Source organism: Dysidea avara, chromosome 6 (assembly GCF_963678975.1).
Source record: "Dysidea avara chromosome 6, odDysAvar1.4, whole genome shotgun sequence".
In the NCBI taxonomy this organism is placed as follows: Eukaryota; Metazoa; Porifera; class Demospongiae; order Dictyoceratida; family Dysideidae; genus Dysidea; species Dysidea avara.
The window spans coordinates 33,211,949-33,231,807 of record NC_089277.1 but is presented as its reverse complement, the minus strand read 5'-3'; the positions used below and the strand labels follow the sequence as shown (position 1 = coordinate 33,231,807).

Below are 19,859 nucleotides of genomic sequence, written 5' to 3'. Positions count from 1 at the left end.
GGTACCAAATAGCGGAGTCCCAAGTAGTAGATATCCTAGAAGAGAACATCGGCCACCTATCAGATTTAATGACTTTATGGCACTGAATTGTGTTAAAGACGGAACGTCTTCTTAGAAGAGGGGGGATGGTGTAACAGTGATGGACATGTACATGCACACATATACACATGCTTTGTAACAATCAATGCATATAGGTACTGATAGCCTGTATAGGGATACACATATTATTCGGTCCTTAAGATTGTGACGAGTGTAGTGTGTCTAAGCGAGATCCTATTTTGCAACAAAAACATTACCTGTATGGATAGTATTCCACCAGAATTGGTAATCAACTACCAGTTCCTGATTGAACAATGGAAAAGGAAGGGACAAAACGAGTCAAGCTAATAGCAAATCATACAGTACGATAGTAACTGTATGGTAGGGACAACAAAGGAGCAGGTGTGGCCCACAAAATAATATCACCAAAAAAAACAGCCTCAATTTTCCCCTGTGACGATGAGGCAGTATTGGTGAGGTAAAACTAAGCCCAAACAAGCTTTCAGATCGACCTGAAATGCTTTCAACAAGTTGATACGGAATTTAAAAAAAAATTATTCGACAGAATTTTCTACTGACTGACTGAATAAGTAAGTAACTGACTGACTGATGCCTTTAGACAAGCGTAACTTGATAACGGCTAAGGCTATGGGCTTGATTTTTTCACTGTTTGACGTCGCTTCAGCCCGACAGGTGCCTTTTGGCATACTGCAGTACGTACAATGCATTATTTATGGACTTACCAGTGTATTCCTTTGTGTCCCATTCATCTTTGCTGACAGGGAAAGGTGTCGATTTAGCATGAGCATGTAATGGATTCCCTTTGAAACGGAAATTGTTCATATTTTTCATATTGGCTATTTGATTGCAGAGGTGTTTTCTAACAGTTCTTGATTCATATTGCTGTGTAACGAGTTAAACATATCCAACAGTAAAGCATAATGGATACTTCACTTTTCAGATGATAATTAATAAAATTGGGGTGTGGCACCATTTCTTTTGGTATGCATAGATTGTAGAGGTACTTCCAGGAAAGTTCTTGATTCGAAATGCTGTGTAACAGGTTGAACATAGCTGACAACGAAGCGTAATGGATACTTCACTTTTCAGACGATAATTGATATAGCTGGGGTACGCGGCACCATTTCAGGTGGGAGTGCATGGGTTCACCAGTCATAATAAAATTTTTTACAAAAAAAGTTAACAAACAACTACACGAAAAAAATTGGAATTTTCAACTAGAGTAGGGACTGCACATCGATAAAAAGTAGTGAAACAAGTTGGAGTAGTCCATGACAGTAAAAACAATAAGAAGTGTTATATCCCTACTGTGCTTTTCCGTTATGGTACCTTGAACACAGTAGGGATATATTGTGTTACTGTCATAGACTACTCCAACTTGTTTCAGTACTTTTTATCGATGTGCTATGGTCCCTACTCTACAGTACAGCTCAAAGGTAACGTCGCGAGTATACACATGCGAGTAATGCTCACATCTTCTCGCGGGATCATTCTTTTGCAATGTACTGTACAATACCTGTGGAATATTGCGTGGATATGCACTAGCCATGCGAGACACTTGCCACACATGAGAACACTCACTACTGAGTTTAGTAACTTCATACAACACTTAAATCACATAAACATTTGTGATCAGTCCCATAATTATGTTCGTGCAAGCCTATAGCTAGCTAATTATACAGTAGAATGCAATAAACGCATGCCTGGGCCCGCAGAACGCAATGGGTGGAATATTTACGAAAACGAAAAAAAAAATCCGTAAATTCTAAAACGCTTGTTTCACAATGAAAGAAAGAGATAACACCAAAAACCTTGGCAGCATCGTGATCCCAAAAGCAAAAGGAGTTCCAAAATCTTTGTTCCGTGTCAGTACTCTCAAGGAGACAGAAGATATCAGCGTTAGTCTGCCTTGCGTTAGATGAACGATTCACTATCGCTTTTTCTCATGCTCGTTTTCCTTTGCCGGTCCCCCGTGGACGTAGGAAAGGCCTGGAAGACAAACCTTACCCGGCAATGGATTTGTTTGTTCATGGAGAATTCGATGGTGCAAGTTGCATCTTGGTAGAGTACTGCTTCTGTATGTTATGATCATTTTATTAAACGCCTGTAGTTTATTATCACTGTACAAATCGATTTTTTGCTGTTAGCACTTTGCAGGCCCTTTGTAGCACTGTTACTTCGAAATTTCTTGGCTTCTAGAGTTGAAACTTCGGTTGACCATTCCTTTAACTATCTAAATAAAGAAAATACGAATTAGAAAAATGCACTAACTGGGGTTCCGTGGCATTACTTGGCGACCAATCCATCTAGGTTTACGGTAGCTATACTGCTAGCTACAGCACTGACTGTATAGTCCGTGACAGAGTCAAGGTCAAGTCAGCAGCTAAGTTATTCGGTAGCTACAACACAGGCATTGCAATAGAAGACTTCACAGCTGGCGGAACTGAGCCAGTGCCGTCTCCCAAGACCATAGGTGAGACCTGTTATCTGGACTTGTGTGACACTCTCGAGTAAAGTTAGCTATTGTGGAGCATTACTGTAGCCTTGCTGCATCCACACGGGTCACTCGAGTGCACGTCACGCGCATCATGCGTGTACATGCGACGTTACCCGTGAGCTGTACTGTAGTTGAAAATTCCAAATTTTTTCGTGTACTTGTAATAAGAGACAACTCACAGTCATCATTGCAGGCTCTGCAACAGGTGAGTGTTTTAATTAACTGCTGCAGTTCAACTCTAGCTGCTCCAGAAAGCATCTAGCAGAATTCATCCAACAGATGCATGTAGTCAGGTAGTCTCACGGAAGCAGAATGGTATCAAATTTAAACACTAGAAACATAAGCACAGACCCATCTGTGTTGCAGAAGTTCGCTTTTGCAATGATTTCATGATAATAGCACATTTAGATTCTTGTGTGCAAAAGGATAGGGTGACTGCACTATTAGAGTAGTGCACTACTGTTTTTTGTCAGTGGTTTTTAACCTAATTCCTTGTAAACCACTGAAAGACCCTTTCTACGTATTTTCATTTAAGTAGTTCGCCTGGTAGGTGTAGCAAGCAAACTTATAACTTCATGATTAATATCGTTTCTGCAAAAGATTTATACTGTGATGGTTACTCCATGTACATACCGTATTGTCTATAATTATGGGGAATTAGTAAAACGCGGAATACGGAATAACGGAATTGCGGAATAACAAAATAAGCAAAACCTATCTTTTGCAGATTGTACAAATAGTTATATGCTCTATAGTAATTATACTTTATTTACCTTGTAACAGCTCTGCATGGCGCACCACGGCGATGGATAGAACAGCAGCTGGCGAACATTAAATGGGACGAGCACACAACCAATCACCCTAGAATGATCTACCTTCGCTAACTATACTTACCTACACTCTTGATTCAAACCTGAAGAGTTTTGAAATCCAGTTAAAGATGCACAACCACTGGACTTCCCTACTGAAGTCTAGTGTGACTCTAATAAATTCGGTCGTATGCACATGAAGGGCAGCTAGTTTAACCTAAGAATAGATATAGGTCTTAGCGTTTTGTAGCTATATCAACTAAGGAGTGCAGATAAGTAAGTTTGGCGAAGGTAGATCATTCTAGGGTGATTGGTTGTGCGCTCGCTCGTCCCATTTAATGCTTGCCCAGTCGCTGTTTAGCTATCCATCACCGTGGCGTGCCATGCAGAGCTGTTGCAAGGTGTAAATAAAGTATGATTGCTATAGAGCATGACAGCATGTAATTATTTGTACAATCTGCAAAAGATAAGTTTTGCTTATTTCGTTATTCCGCAATTCCATTATTCCGTATTCCGCGTTTTACTAACTCCCCGAATTATGGCCCAGGCATTTATTTCTTTAAGGGTGCTCGCTGATATTTGAAGCCGTTTAAGTGCCAGCCCAGAAACCACATGCGGCTGTTGCATCATAATTGGCATTACTACCATACTTGTAGTATCTGTGTTAAGCGCCTGTGTTTTGCGCCAGAGAACACGAGGAAGAGCAGCATGTTTTTTACTTTAAAATCGTCGCTGAAGTGTTAGCAAATGATTGTCTGATGGATCAAGAGTTACACTAGCGTGAATTAGTCTAAAAGTAAGTGATATTATAAGGCGACAAGTGTGAATGCATGTTTCGCTTGTAGCTAACATGCGTTCGTGCCTTGTTTTCTCGAGTGATAGGGTATGCTGGTAGTTTGTATTGTAATTGTAAGCTGCTTATGTAGGGGACTATGTTACCAGCTGGAATCACAAGGCGTTACAAGCTGCTGATGATGGCGTGCCTAGCGTAACCTAATGAAGAGCGGCTTGCTGGAGACTCCAGGCGTAGCAAGAAGCTGTTCCCGTGTGTGAAGAAGAGAAAACAGAGCTTCTTTGTGTTTTGAACAGCGTTTATGACATGTTATTTTGAAAAGTTGGTGATTGCGGTTAATAGGAATTTGTGTGGTTATTATATCAATAATGTTGGGCGCACGCAATCTTTACACATGTTTACTAAAAATAAAACTAGTTTTTGAGTGATAGCCGTAAAAGCTTCAAATTTTGCACGGAGATAGGCAGATAAATTCTCTACAGGACTATGAAAAGATTTTGTCCGTAGCACTATGGCTTCGCGAGTAATGGCGATGGAAACACGAGGGTTTGGTTAGTGAAACACACTTTCAGGGCTTACTTATTATCAATGTAAGCTATGGATTAATACTTTCCATAGATATGTGAGTTGTAACCTTTAGTATATTTAGCACAATTTCCAGCGCTCTAGTGGTAAAGATGAAGGACTAGTTTCGATTTAAGCGCTCTGGAAAGAATTTCACGTAGCTATAGAACGGTAAAGGCTAGTGAAATTCTGTTTGGTTTGTGTTGAAGAGAAGGGGAACCACTACCAATATAAGTACCATATGGATTCATTTTACACATTGTCTGGTTATAAGAGGTAGTACAAAATCACGCATTGTATGGCTTCAAATATCCGCGAGCACCCTTAAAGCACCTATTGCTCATCCAAAATTAGCACTACATCTGAGGTTTATTGCTATAAAAGGTTTCTGTTGACACAACAAAGGTTTCAGTTGATATTAAATGATGTCTATTAAAGCTATGAATACTACAAACAGGAATTTATGGAAGTCATGTTGTTATCAACCCTGTAGACTAAGGCATTTATTTGAGACTGGCCATAATCCGAGGCAATACGGTACCAATTTTCAAGTTCTTCATGTGATTTACTCTGTGGCCTTGACAAAAAATCACTCTTGCATTTGAAGTCAATTGATTAAATCATGTATGAGATACATATAGTGATTTTTCCAAGCAGTACGAAAAGAAGGTAAAGAAAATTGCAAAGAAAATATGACAAAATATGAAGGCGGATATTTCAGTGATGACTTTACGATTCAGCTTAAATTTGGAATATCAAGTGCCCTAGAATTTCCATGCTAAAATTTAGTACCACAGGTAAATGAAAACAAGCATTCTCATGGTTCCTGTAAAATACACACTTGTCTGTCACATACACACTGGTTGTACTTGGCCACACACCACACTATCTTGTGTCTTGATAGGTAAATCTCATCCTAACCTGAAAGAGGTGATTAACCAGCTACAACCTGAAAGCAGTGGGACAGCAGCACGATGGTATGATATAGGTATACAACTACTGGGAGACAACTGTGCTGTGTTGGAAGTGATAAAAAGCAACTATGGTGGTGATGTTAATTCTTGCTGTAGAGAGATGCTTAGAAAATGGCTGGTTGTGCAGCCAAATGCCGGCTGGAACCAATTAGTAGAAGCATTGAACAGCATTGGAATGAAATCTGTAGCAGATAAGATCAAGAGAGGTAAAATTGAAGGTGAATATCTATATAGGAAAAGTGTGTGTATCTAAGGGTTTCCTCATACTTGTCTAAGGGTTTACATATCCACACACTGACATTCAAATTATTCCTATAGGTGCATAGGTAGGCATTACAACAAATGATTCTTTCTGTGTAAATAGCTTCAAATAACTCCTTAACTGTGTACAGCATCATAACATAACTTTCTGCCCCTTTTACATGTCCCAAAATTAATTTCAAGGTACCGTACAGAAGAAAACTTTGGCGATCAAAAACTTTGGCGAATTTGGCAAATCAATAACAATTCACCAAAGTTTTGACCGCCAAATTCTAAGATTATCCCGTGCGAGATCTCGTGAACGAACACGTGTGTACTAAATCTGAAATCAGTGTCATGTTGATTCTAAAGTATTTTAAGCGTACTTACTGACAGTAAGGTTTGACCCTCTGCAAGTGTTTTATCAGATCCTACAGGGCCATTAAGCTCGTCAATTTCGATGGGAGCGATCGCTTTGGCAAACTAACGAGTTGCTGATGTAATAGATACGTCAGCCGATTGTAAGAAAGGCAGCAGAGGACCATATCCAAAACTAACATCAACTCAAAAACTGCTAGTTGCCTGGAGGGCTGCGGAATATGGGACAACAACTGCCATGAAGTTCTTTACAAAGAAATATCCAGAACTGTCGAAGCGGCTGAATGAAACTAGCGTTTGTCAGCTAAAGAACTTGTATCAAGAGTATCTACAAGTCAAGGGTGATGTTCCCAGTGAAAAAGAGTTTGAAGAATTTTGTTCGAAAAAATGGCCGTCCCCTGAAGGTAGGAGAAGAACTGGATAAGCAAGTCAGAGAATATGTCACCTATATGAGATCTACTGGAACAGCTGTTAATACTGCAGTAGTCATGTCATGTGCTGAAGGTATTCTGATGCATGAAGATGCAAGCTTGTTGTCAAGAGTAGATCTGAACAAAGGCTGGGCACAATATGTACTTCACCGAATGGGCTTTGTTAAGTGCAAAGCAACTACAAAGGCTAAAGTCACCGTGGAAAATTTTGCTGAATTGAAGTCTGATTATTTGCTGGAAATCAAGAATGTAATAGTAATGGATGAAATTCCAGCACAGCTAGTAATTAATTTTGACCAAACAGGCTTAAATATTGTGCCAACCTTGGATTGGACTATGGAGGCTGAGGGAAGTAAAAGAGTTGAAGTCACTGGGAAAGATGATAAGAGGCAGCTCGCAGCAGTATTGGCTGGTACACTTGACGGAGATTTCTTGCCTTCCCAGATAATTTATCAAGGTACAACTCCATGGTACCTGCCTAAATATGAATTTCCCAAAAAAATGGCACATCACATACTCCGCTAACCACTGGTCTAATGAGGAGACAATGACAGAATATTTAGACAATGTCCTGATTCCATATATTGCAGAGAAAAGGAAAAGTCTCAGTCTTTCTGAAGAATATCCAGCCTTAGTTATTTTTGACAATTTTAAGGCTCAGTGCACCTCAGCCTTTCTCACACAATTGGATCGCAACAACATCAACGTGGTGCTTGTTCCACCTAACTGCACTGATCGTTTGCAGCCCGTTGATGTCAGTGTGAACAAGGCAGTGAAAAACCAACTTCGTGCTGAGTTTCAGCATTGGAATACCTGCCAAGTATGCCAACAACGCCGAGAGGGACAGAGGAAACCCATTGACTTGAAAATGAGTGCCGTAAAGCCACTGAGTGTAAGTTGGATTGTGTCTGCATGTAGTTATGTAAAGAACAACCCAGAGATTATCATTAATGGTTTCAAGGGGTCTGGGATTGCTTCTTGCATCTACACTACTGGACACCAAAGTAATGAAATTAGTATGGAAAAATATTTCCAATAAATTCACACAAAAATAATAACCTGAAAACTGTATGAAATTGACCATATGAAAAGTTTGTGAATCTTTTAAATTTCATTTCCTGAAAAGTTTGTGAAAATGTTGTGAAATTTAATTTGAAGTAACTATAGTACTGAATTTGTACTGAAAATACTTATGAATTTGTACTGAAAATGTCATGAATTTACAATATTTCAGTATGCAAGAAATACTTAAAAGGTCGTGAAAATGAAATGAATATTGCGCTACAAAACATCGTGAAATTAATGTGAAATTTTAAGCTGTGAAAACGTAATGAAATTGTTGTGAATGATATATACCATAGTAAATGCGCAACCAAATGGGTGCCAATATCTAAAATTGCAATATACATACATACATGCAATACACATGTTGTATACGCAAACACTTAATGTACACATGTACAACACATAACAGCACATTTGATGACTAAACTAGAATGGTACGAACATAATTAAGCTGTGTATTCAACAAATATGTACAATAATTATTTAAGTTCAACGATCCCTTATGCTTTGCATCAAGACACACGGTAGTGTGTCGTGCGGCCCAAGAAGCCGGTGCGCCACATCAAGACACACGGTAGTGTGTCGTGCGGCCCAAGAAGCCGGCGCGCCACACCGTGAGTATATTTACAGGAAGAAAGAAAACGTCATTTTCACACTTTTGTATCTCGGTGATAGCTTATCCGATTGAAACCAAATTTGCTGCAGAGTTACCCGCCAGCTAGGGGAGTCTACATTCCAAATTTAAAGGAAATCACTCAAGCCATTGCCGAGATATGAGCGGCCAAAGTTTCGTTTTTTTTTTCTTCGTTTTTTTTCTCATTCTTCTTCTTCGTCTTTTCGCACACTTGCAAAAATTGATATAAAACGCAAACGCGTGCTCCGATCGCCTTGAAATTTGGCACACAGAAAGGGAGCCCAAAGGCGAATGCTAGCATTAAATTTGGTGCAAATCCGATGAATGGTGCAGGAGTTATGACCGATTATTCGCGTAAAACAAGATCGATTTGTTGTCACGCCTACAGGGTAAACCGCTTCATGGAATGAGTTGAAAATTGCTATGCAGATGGAGTAACCATTGTAGGAGTGCCTTGTGGTGGTTTGAAAGGAATCGAGATTAAGGCCACGGAGATATGACACAAAACCCAACCTGTGTCACAATTACGCGATCGATTTTTTAGTAATAAAAAAGTATTAGTTTTTACGCCTACTAGGCAAACCGCTTAGAGCAATGAGCTGAAAATCGGTGTATAGCTGGAATAATCTTCATAGAAAGTCCTTGCAGTAGTATAGAAGAATTGGATTACAAACCACTGAGTTATGATTCGAAAGCCAACTCCGTGTAGCAATTGCGAGATCGAGATACTCTAATAGAACAGTCACCCTAATAGAGCATTCAGCTAATTTATTTACTCCATTATAGAATTCTATTACATTACAAGTTATTCTGTAGGGACTTCAGCTGCAAACAGTTAATCTTATAGACAGTTCAGCAAGAAGCAAGTTACCGTGTGGAGAGCTAAGCTACAATTATATCACTGTAGAGATTCAGAGCATTACAAGTCACACTGAAGAGAGTTCAGCTATAAACAAGTCATGCACCCTGTAGAGAGTTCACCTACAATTAAATCACTCTCTAGAGAATTCAGCTACACACAAGTCACTGTGGAGAGAGTTCAGCTATAAACAAATTACCCTGTAGAGAGATCAGCTACAAACAAAACACTTTGCAGAGAGTTCAGCTACAAACAAATCAATCTTTAGAGTGATCAGCAACAAACAAATCAACTTGTAGAGAGATCAGCTAGAAACAAATAAACCTGCAGAGAGATCAGCTACAAACAAATCAGCTTGTAGAGAGATCAGTTACACACAAATCAACCTGTAGAGGGATAAGCTAGAAACAAATCACCCTGTAGAGAGTTCAGCTAAAACAAATCAACCTGCAGAGAGATCAGCTACAAACAAATCACCTTATAGACAGTTCAGCTACAAACAAATTACCCTGTAGAGAGATCGACTACAAACAAATCAACTTGCAGACAGATCAGCTACACACAAATCAACTTGTAGAGAGATCAGCTAGAAACAAATCACCCTGTAGAGAGTTCAGCTACAAACAAATCAACCTGCAGAGAGATTAGCTACAAACAAATCACCTTATAGACAGTTCAGCTACAAACAAATTACCCTGTAGAGAGATCGACTACAAACAAATCAACTTGCAGAGAGATCAGCTACACACCAATCAACTTGTAGAGAGATCAGCTAGAAACAAATCACCCTGTAGAGAGTTCAGCTACAAACAAATCAATGTGCAGAGAGATCAACTACAAACAAATCACCCTGTAGAGAGATCATCTATACACAATGTAAAGAGTTCAGCTACAAGCAATACACCCTGTTGAGATTTCAGCTACAAACAAATCAACCTGTAGAGCGATCAGCTAGAAACAAATCACCCTGAAGAGAGGTCAGCTACAAAAAATCACCCTGTAGAGAGATCAGCTATCACCCTGTAGAGACTTCAGCTAGAAACAAATCAACCTGCAGAGAGATCAGCTACAAACAAATCACCCTGTAGAGAGTTCAGCTAAAACAAATCAACCTCCACAGAGATCAGCTACAAACAAATCACCTTATAGACAGTTCAGCTACAAACAGATTACCCTGTAGAGAGATCGACTACAAACAAATCAACCTGTAGAGCGATCAGCTAGAAACAAATCACCCTGAAGAGAGATCAGCTACAAAAAATCACCCTTTAGAGAGATCAGCTAGAAACAAATCACCCTGTAGAGACTTCAGCTGCAAACAAATCAACCTGCAGAGAGATCAGCTACAAACAAATCACCCTGTAGAGAGATCAGCTAGAAACTAGACACAATGTAAGGAGTTCAGCTACAAGCAAATCACCCCTTAGAGAGATCAGCTACAAACAAATCAACCTGCAGAGAGATCAAATCACCTTATAGAGAGTTCAGCTACAAACAAATTTCCCTGTAGAGAGATCAGTTACAAACAAATCAACCTGCAGAGAGATTAGCTACACACAAATCAACTTGTAGAGAGATCAGCTACAAACAAATCACCCTGTGGAGATCAGCTAGAAACTAGACACAATGTAAGGAGTTCAGCTACAAGCAAATCACCCTGTAGAGATTTAAGCTGCAAACAAATCACCCTGTAGAGAGGTCAGCTAGAAACTAGTCACAATGTAAAGAGTTCAGCTAGAAGAGGTCACCTTATAGAGAGTTCAGCTACAAAGAAACCATCATGTAGAGAGTTCAGCTGCAAACAAATCACTCTGTATAGAGTTCAGCTAGAAAAAGTCACCTTGTAGAGAGTTCAGCTACAAAGAAACCATCATGTAGAGATTTCAGCTACAAAGAAAGTACCATGTAGAGAGTTTAGCTGCAAACAAATCACCTGTAGACAGTTCAGCTAGAAACAAATCACCCTGTAGAGAGATCAGCTAGAAGAGGTCACCTTGGAGAGAGTTCAGCTACAAAGAAATCATCACCTAAAGAGTTCAGCTGCATACAAATCACCCTGTAGAGGGATCAGCTAAAAGAAGTCACCTTGTAGAGAGTTCAGCTATACAAAGAAACCATCATGTAGAGAGTTCAGCTACAAAGAAATCACCCTGTAGAGAGTTCAGCTAGAAGAAGTCTCCTTGTAGAGAGTTCAGCTACAAAGAAACCATCATGTAGAGAGTTCAGTTACAAAGAAACCACCATGGATGTAGAGAGTTTAGCTGTAAACAAATAACCTGTAGAGAGTTCAGCTAGAAACAAATCACCCTATAGAGAAATCAGCTAGAAGAGGTCACCTTGTAGAGAGTTCAGCTACAAAGAAACCATCATGTAGAGAGTTCAGCTACAAAGAAAGCACCATGTAGAGAGTTTAGCTGCAAACAAATCACCTGTAGAGAGTTCAGCTAGAAGTCACCTTGTAGAGAGTTCAGCTACAAAGAAACCATCATGTAGAGAGTTCAGCTACAAAGAAAGCACCATGTAGAGAGTTTAGCTGCAAACAAATCATCGTAGAGAGTTCAGCTAGAAACAAATCATCCTGTAGAGAGATCAGCTAGAAGAGGTCACCTTGTAGAGAGTTCAGCTACAAAGAAACCATCATGTGGAGAGTTCAGCTACAAAGAAATCACCCTGTAGAGAGTTCAGCTAGAAGAAGTCACCTTGTAGAGAGTTCAGCTACAAAGAAACCATCATGTAGAGAGTTCAGCTACAAAGAAACCACCATGGATGTAGAGAGTTTAGCTGCAAACAAATAACCTGTAGAGAGTTCAGCTAGAAACAAATCACCCTGTAGAGAAATCAGCTAGAAGAGGTCACCTTGTAGAGAGTTCAGCTACAAAGAAACCATCCTGTATATAGTTCAGCTATATTTTAAGTCACCCAGTAGAGAGATCAGCTGCTAAAAAATATCCTGTGGGGAATAATGGGCATGTAATAAATATATGTATATAATTTGTATAATTACTAATAAAATCAAAAATAATTGAAGTATTAAAAATCTTCTATAAGTTCTTTTCTTCTTCCTGTGGTAAATAAAAAAAACACATGGGTTAAAAAAGCCCCAAAGCCAGCCATAGGCTGGCTTTGCAGTATACAAATACAAAAAGGAGTGATATCTAATCAAAAACAGCCAAGCTGTAAAAAAAGGTGCAGCCCCCAAAAAGGCCATGGTGAAAAAAGATGTGAAATCCAAGGTGGCGGCCAAGAAATGGCTGTGATGGTAGGTTAATGGTAAAAATTTTAATAACGACAATTCAAGTGAATTTTGTGCCACTTGGTCTTGGCATCAAATTCACCTGAATTGTTGTTATTAAAATTTTTACCATTAACCTACCATCACAGCCATTTCTTGGCCGCCACCTTGGATTTCACATCTTTTTTCACCATGGCCTTTTTTGGGGGCCGCACCTTTTTTTACAGCTTGGCTGTTTTTGATTAGATTATATATACTTCCAAGTTACAGCCTTTTCTTTCCTTTTATCCAAAATTTTCACAACATCAACAATCCTCTTCACTATAGTCATTAGTCCAATACTTATACTTACAACCTATAGACTATGGGAATAGTGGTAACTATGGTACAGAGGCATGCATGTACTATAGTGCAGTATATGACATGGATACACAAACATTTAGACAACTTGTAAATATACGCTGCTGATACCATGACAAAATAACTAGCTGCTCCAAGTACCATGATAACTGAAGTACTGTGGAGTGATTTTTATTACACTCACAGGCCAATGCCATTTGTGGGTTATATCTTACTATACAGATGTGGTTCCTGGAATGTACCCATCATGGAATATGGGATGCAGCCTGATATACAGTTAGGATTCATTCATGCAAATATGTACAGTAATTATTTTATGTGTATTTCAATTAAGATAAATGTTGTGAAATATCATCTAGTGTCTCAAGTATGGGCCACTTTTCAGCATTACCTAGCCTTGGCAATTGAGTAACAATGTAAGAAATGAAGTTTAGATATATACAATGCAAGTAGACTGGTGCACATTACAGACAGGACATGAGTATTATGAACCCCAGCCAAAGATCAAGACATACGGTAGTGTGTCATGCGGCCCAAGAAGCCGGCGTGCCACACCGTGAGTATATTTACAGGAAGAAAGTAAATGCAATTTTCACACCTTTGTAGCTCCGTGATTCCTTATCTGATTGTAACCAAAGTTGCTACAGAAGTGCCGGCTAGGTAGGGAAGTCGACATTCCAAATTTGAAGAACATCGCTCCATCCATTTCCGAGATACAAGTGGCCAAAGTTAGAGTTTTTTTTCTTCGTTTTTTTTTCTTTTTGCACACTTTGCAAAATCCACCATAAAACATGAATTCGTGCTCCAATCGGGCTGAAATTTGGCACACTTAAAGGGCTCATTAAGGCGAATCTCAGTACCAAGTTTGGTAGGAATCCGGTAAACATTCACGGAGTTATGACTGATTATTTGCGTAAAATAAGGTCGAAGGTCTGTCACGCCCACAGGGTAAACCGCTTGAAGGAATGAGCTGAAAATTGCTATGTAGATGGAGTAACTATCGTAGGAGTGCCTTTTTGTGGTTTGAAAGGAATCCAGTTAAAGGCTATCGAGATATGCCACAAAACCCAACCTGTGTCACAATTACGCGATCGATTTTTATGAATAAAAAAAAACTATTAGTTTTCACGCCTACTAGGCAAACCGCTTAGAGCAGTGAGCTGAAAATCAGTGTGTAGCTGGAATAATTATCATAGAAAGTCCTTGCAGTCGTACAGAAGAATCGGAGTACAAACCACTGAGTTATGATTCCAAAGCCAACTACGTGTAGCATATATGCGAGATCGAGATACTCTAATAGAACAGTCACCTTAATAGAGCATTCAGCTAATTTATTTGCTCCATTATAGAATTCTATTACATTGCAAGTTATTCTGTAGAGAGTTCAGCTGCAAACAGTTAATCTTATAGACAGTTCAGCAAGAAGCAAGTCACTCTATAGAGAGTTCAGCTACAGATATATCGCTGTAGTGATTCAGAAAAATCAGAACATTACAAGTCACACTGAAGAGAGTTCAGCTATAAACAAGTCATGCACCCTGTGGAGAGTTCGGCTACACTCTCTAGAGAGTTCAGCTACAAACAAGTCACTGTGGAGAGAGTTCAGCTAAAAGAAACTACCCTGTAGAGAGTTCATCTATACAAACAAGTTAACCTATAGAGACCAGCTGCAAACAAGTAACCCTGTAGAGATTTAAGCTACAGACCAGTCACTTTATAGTTTATACAATGTTCAGCTACAAGTAAGTCACTCTGTAGAGAATTCAGCTACATACAAGTCGCTCTGTAGAGAATTTTGCTACAAACAAGTCACAGTGTAGAGAGTTCAGCAACCAAAAAACCACCTGTAAAGAGTTCAGCTATACAAACAAGTTAGTCTGTAGAGAGAACAGCTAGAAACAAGAGAGAGCTCAGTTAGAAGAAGTTGCCCTGTAGAGATCTCAGCTGTAAAGAAACCCTGTAGAGAGATCAACTGCAAACAAATCACCCTGCAGAGTGTTCAGCTATAAACAAATCACCCTGTAGAAAGTTCAGGTACGTGCAAATCACCCTATGTAGAATTCAGCTACAAAGAAACCATCCTGTAGAGAGTTCAGCTACAAACAAGTTACCCTACAGTGAAATCAGTTTGAAACAAGATATTTCAGCTACAAACAAATCACCCTGTAGAGAGTTCAGCTATACAAGTCACCCTGTAGAGAGATCAGCTAGAAACAAGTCACCTTGTAGAGAGTTCAGTGACAAAAAACAATCCTGTAGAGAGTTCAGCTACAAACAAGTTACCCTACAGTGAAATCAGTTTGAAACAAGAGATTTCAGCTACAAGCAAATCACCCTGTAGAGAGTTCAGCTATGAACAGATCACCCTGTAGAGAGTTCAGCTATACAAGTCACCCTGTAGAGAGATCAGCTAGAAGCAAGTCACCTTGTAGAGAGTTCAGTGACAAAGAAACAATCCTGTAGAGAGTTCAGCTACAAACAAATCACCCTATAGAGAGTTCAGCTACAAACAAATCAACCTGTAGAGAGATCAGCTAGAAACTAGACACAATATAGGGAATTCGGTGACAAGCAAATCACCCTGTAGAGAGTTCAGTTACAAACACATCACCCTGTAGAGAGATCAGCTACAAACAAATCACCTTGCAGTGAGTTCAGCTACAAACAAATTACCCTGTAGAGAGATCGGCTACAAACAAAACACCTTATAGAGACTTCAGCTACAAACAAATCAACCTGTAGAGATTTCAGTTACAAACAAATCACCCACTGTAGAGAGAGCAGCTACAACCTAAATCACCCTGTAGAGAGATCAGTTACAAACAAATCACCCTGTAGAGAGATCAGTTACAAACAAATCACCCTGTAGAGAGTTCAGCTACAAAAAAAATCACCCTGTAGAGAGATCAGCTAGAAACACATCACCCTGTAGAGAGTTCAGCTACAAACAAATTACCTTGTAGAGAGTTAAGCTACAAACAAATTACCCTGTAGAGAAATCAGTTACAAACAATTCACCTTGTAGAGAGTTCACTTACAAACAAATCTACCCGTAGAGATATCAATTACAAACAAATCACCCCTGTAGAGAGATCAGATCACCCTGTAGAGAGTTCAGCTACAAACAAATCACTCTGTAGAAAGTTCAGGTATCAAAAAATCACCCTATAGATAGTTTTGATACAAACAAATCACCCTGTAGAGCGTTCAGCAAGATAAACGTCACCCTGCAGAGACATCAGGTTACCCTATAGAGAAGTCAGCTAGAAGAAGTCACCTTGCAGAGAGTTCAGCAACAAAGAACCCACTCTGTAGAGAGTTCAACTAGAAACTAGTTACCCTATACAGAGATCAGCTATATGTAGAAACAAGTCATCCTGTAGAGAATTCAGCTACAAACAAATCACCCTGTAGAGATTTCAGCTACAAACAGATCATCATCCTGTAGATAGTTCAGCTATAGATACAAGTCACCCTGTAGTAGGAGAAGTCACCTTGTAGAGAGATCAGCTAGAAACAAGTCACCTTGTAGAAACCAGCTACAAAGAAACCATCCTGTAGAGAGTTCAGCTACAAACAAATCACCCTGTACAGAGTTCAGCTACAAAGAAACCATCCTGTAGAGAGTTCAGCTACAAACTAATCACCCTGTAGAGTGTTCAGCTAGATAAAAGTCACCCTACAGAGAGATCAGGTCACCCTATAGAAAGATCAGCTAGAAGAAGTGATCTTGTAGAGAGTTCAGCTACAAAGAACCCACTCTGTAGAGAGTTCAGCTAGAAATAAGTTACCCTATAGAGAGATCAGCTAGAAACAGGTCACCCTGTAGAGATTTCAGTTACAAACAGATCATCCTGTAGATAGTTCAGCTAGATACAATTCACCTTGTAGAGAAATCAGCTAGAGGAAGTCATCTTGTCTTGTAGAGAGTCAGCTAGAAACAAGTCATCTTGTAGAGAGTTCAGTGACAAAGAAACTATCCTGTAGAGAGTTCTTCTACAAACAAATCGCCCTGTAGAGAGTTCAGATGCAAACAAATTACCCTGTAGAGAGTGCAGCTACAAACAAATCAACCTGTAGAGAGTTTAGCTACATTTCAAGTCCCTTAGTAGAAAGATCAGCTGTGAACAAGTTATCCAGTAGGGAATAATAGACATGTAATAAATATATTTATATAATTACTGATAAAATCAAAAACAGTTGAAGTATTAAAAATCTGCTCTGTCTTTTTATTCTTCCTGTGGTAAAGAAAAGGGATAGGTTAAAAAAGCCCCAAAGCCGGCCTATGGCCAGCTTTGGGGTATACAAATACAAAAAGAAGTGATATCTAATCAAAAACAGCCAAGCTGTAAAAAAAGGTGCGGCCCTAAAAAGGCCATGGTGAAATGGTCTCGGCACCAAATTCACCTGAATTGTCGTTATTAAAATTTTTACCGTTAACCTACCATCACAGCCATTTCTTGGCTGCCACCTTGGATTTCACATCTTTTTTCACCATGGCCTTTTTTGGGGCCGCACCTTTTTTTACAGCTTGGCTGTTTTTGATTAGATATACATAAACTGATGTCATGGTGGCCCACTACTCAAGAAGTTCTCTACAAAACAAAATATGTGGAGAACAGTTTCCTACCATGCTTATTACTATGTCGGTCACTGCACAGATTAACATGGGCAGACCATAGCAACACGGGCAGATTGTATAGTTTTCTAACCATCCAATAATGAAAAGTAAGGAGATCAAAGCACATTGGCAACTTGGCATAAAGCTGGTTTCTATATAACGGAAGGCCTGCATGTGCATTGCCTGCGATTATTACCGTGGTCTTGACTTTAAACAATGAAACACTTTAAACAATGAAACATACCTCACTGGTATCGTAACAACTGTGCCATAGCCACCATAAAAATTGGAGGACTTCCTGGCTCTTCCGGCATTGCATGCAGGCAGGACAATATGTTGTTAATGGAAACAAACACCGCACAAAACTTGGGCACTGTTCAATATGAAGAAGCCAAGCATGATGCCGACAAGTATACCATGTTTTGTAGAGTGTCACCAAAACTCCTGTAATGTGCTGAGTTGTACCAAATTAAGGTTGCTAGCTCTATAAAATACAGTTGTGTAGCGAACTGTTAATCTATTTCAGGTACAGTCACAGACCAACCACAGCAAGTCGCAGGCTACAACCACTACAGTATAGACTCTGACACAGGCAATAATGCAGACAGTTCTTGGCTACGTATATAGAAACCAACCTATACTAGTATGCATGCATGCACCATAATAGAAAATTTGACCCAAGCAAAGTTCTACAGTGTACATCAGTGAAATAGACATGGGCCATGATTCTCAACTACCAACTGTTCAGTTGCAGCAGCCGGCATGGTAGTGATGGTACTGTACCTGTCACATCTAAATTAATGAATGACAGATATAAAAGTACACACCATGCTCTATGAAGAAAGGAACACGTAATGAACTGCAGACTGGACTCGTACATAACAAGCTGAATAAGTATATTGTACTCGGAGGTGGCATGGGCTGATTATACTGAAAGCAGTGAGTCTTACTAGTTTACTGTAATAGCCATCCGGGGATAAACAAGAAGAGACTAATACAAATGTAATGATACAAAGGAAACACACCTGTAGAGTCAGCAAGAGTAACTGGCATCCGTCAGTTGTTGTTATCCAGCTTCCCCGGCACTCAGCTTCGCAGCAGTTCCACTCACTGAGTTTCCTCTGTGCCGACGTTGGTCCAGCAACGAGCTTTACACTCGGCTTTACATCGCGTAAGTCAACATAATTCACTGTTCCATACTGTTACAGAACAAGGTCTCAAACACAGCTTCGCTGTACAGCCGTTACTACGCCACAACAGTCGTTGCTAATGACAATATTACGTTGTTTGTTTAGGGAGGCATTATATAGAATACTATCTAAAGAGCCTCTATAAGGCATGTAAGATTTCGTACTTTCTTTTGTTTTGTTTCTTGTATAGTGTTGTTGTACTCAAGTGCTGTTTGTTTAGTGCATACTCAGTAGACATATCAAGGTGTCCATCTCCTGGGAGTGCCAGTATCCGGGCATGATCAAGTTTAGACCAATTTAAAGCAAGGCTAGCTGAACATCAATTAATCACATAATTAATTTTGCTGATTTATTATCTGTGCTTGTATATGCTCTTTGTAAGAGTTTTTGCACAGTAAACAATAATAATAATGATTGGTTGTCCTCTAGCATGTTCTGAAAACGGACAACCTCCTCCCTTTTGTTACTTTAATATCACTTGTTAGGTTGTAGGTAGTGTATACAGTGTAATTGCATGTATGGTTGTAGTGCAGTAGTAATGAATCTCTAGCTGGTGTGCGGAATAGCTACCGCTTCAATCATGCACCAGATGTCAGCCATAATTCTTTCCTGGCTTGTATAGATGCTAACTTTCACAGGTCCTCATAGTTAGCCGGTGTCCTGGTAAGGCTCTCATCCTGCGACAATATTACAACTAATGCTGTGTCTGTTAATTTGTGATCTAAATTTTCCAGTTTATACAACAAACCATAAAATTTATATGTCAGTACAATTAATACTGAAAGTGTGCGCACACATAATTGACCGGATTTGTGAAAAGGGGTCTACCACACACATCCAATTTACCAACTTTGAAGACTCATAACTTCACATTGGAAAAGCCATTGACGGTCAGTAGTTAGCACCAACATAGCTTGGTTGATGAAGCAATTTTCAGGTTAATATAATCTAATCCAAAACAGCCAAGCTGTAAAAAAAGAGTGCGGCCCTGAGAAAGGCTATGGTGAAAAAAGATGTGAAATCCAAGGTGGCGGCCAAGAAATGGCTGTGATGGTAGGTTAATGGTAAAAATTTTAATAATGACAATTCAGGTGAATTTTGTGCCAAGACCAAGCGGCACCAAATTCACTGAATTGTTGTTATTAAAATTTT

The 19,859-nt window shown here is 39.4% G+C and overlaps 2 long non-coding RNA genes across 2 annotated transcripts in view; both read left to right on the top strand.

The window, feature by feature from the left end:
• Positions 1-5,882, top strand: part of LOC136257516 (uncharacterized) — a 33,905-nt gene extending 28,023 nt beyond the window's left edge. The window contains exon 3 of the long non-coding RNA XR_010702047.1: positions 5,628-5,882. This is a non-coding gene — a long non-coding RNA (uncharacterized lncRNA). The remainder of the gene's footprint in view (positions 1-5,627) is intronic.
• Positions 3,956-4,519, top strand: LOC136258505 (uncharacterized). Its single transcript, XR_010702799.1, has 2 exons — positions 3,956-4,162; positions 4,293-4,519. It is a non-coding gene; the product is annotated as an uncharacterized lncRNA (long non-coding RNA).
• Positions 5,883-19,859: the final 13,977 nt, after the last annotated feature.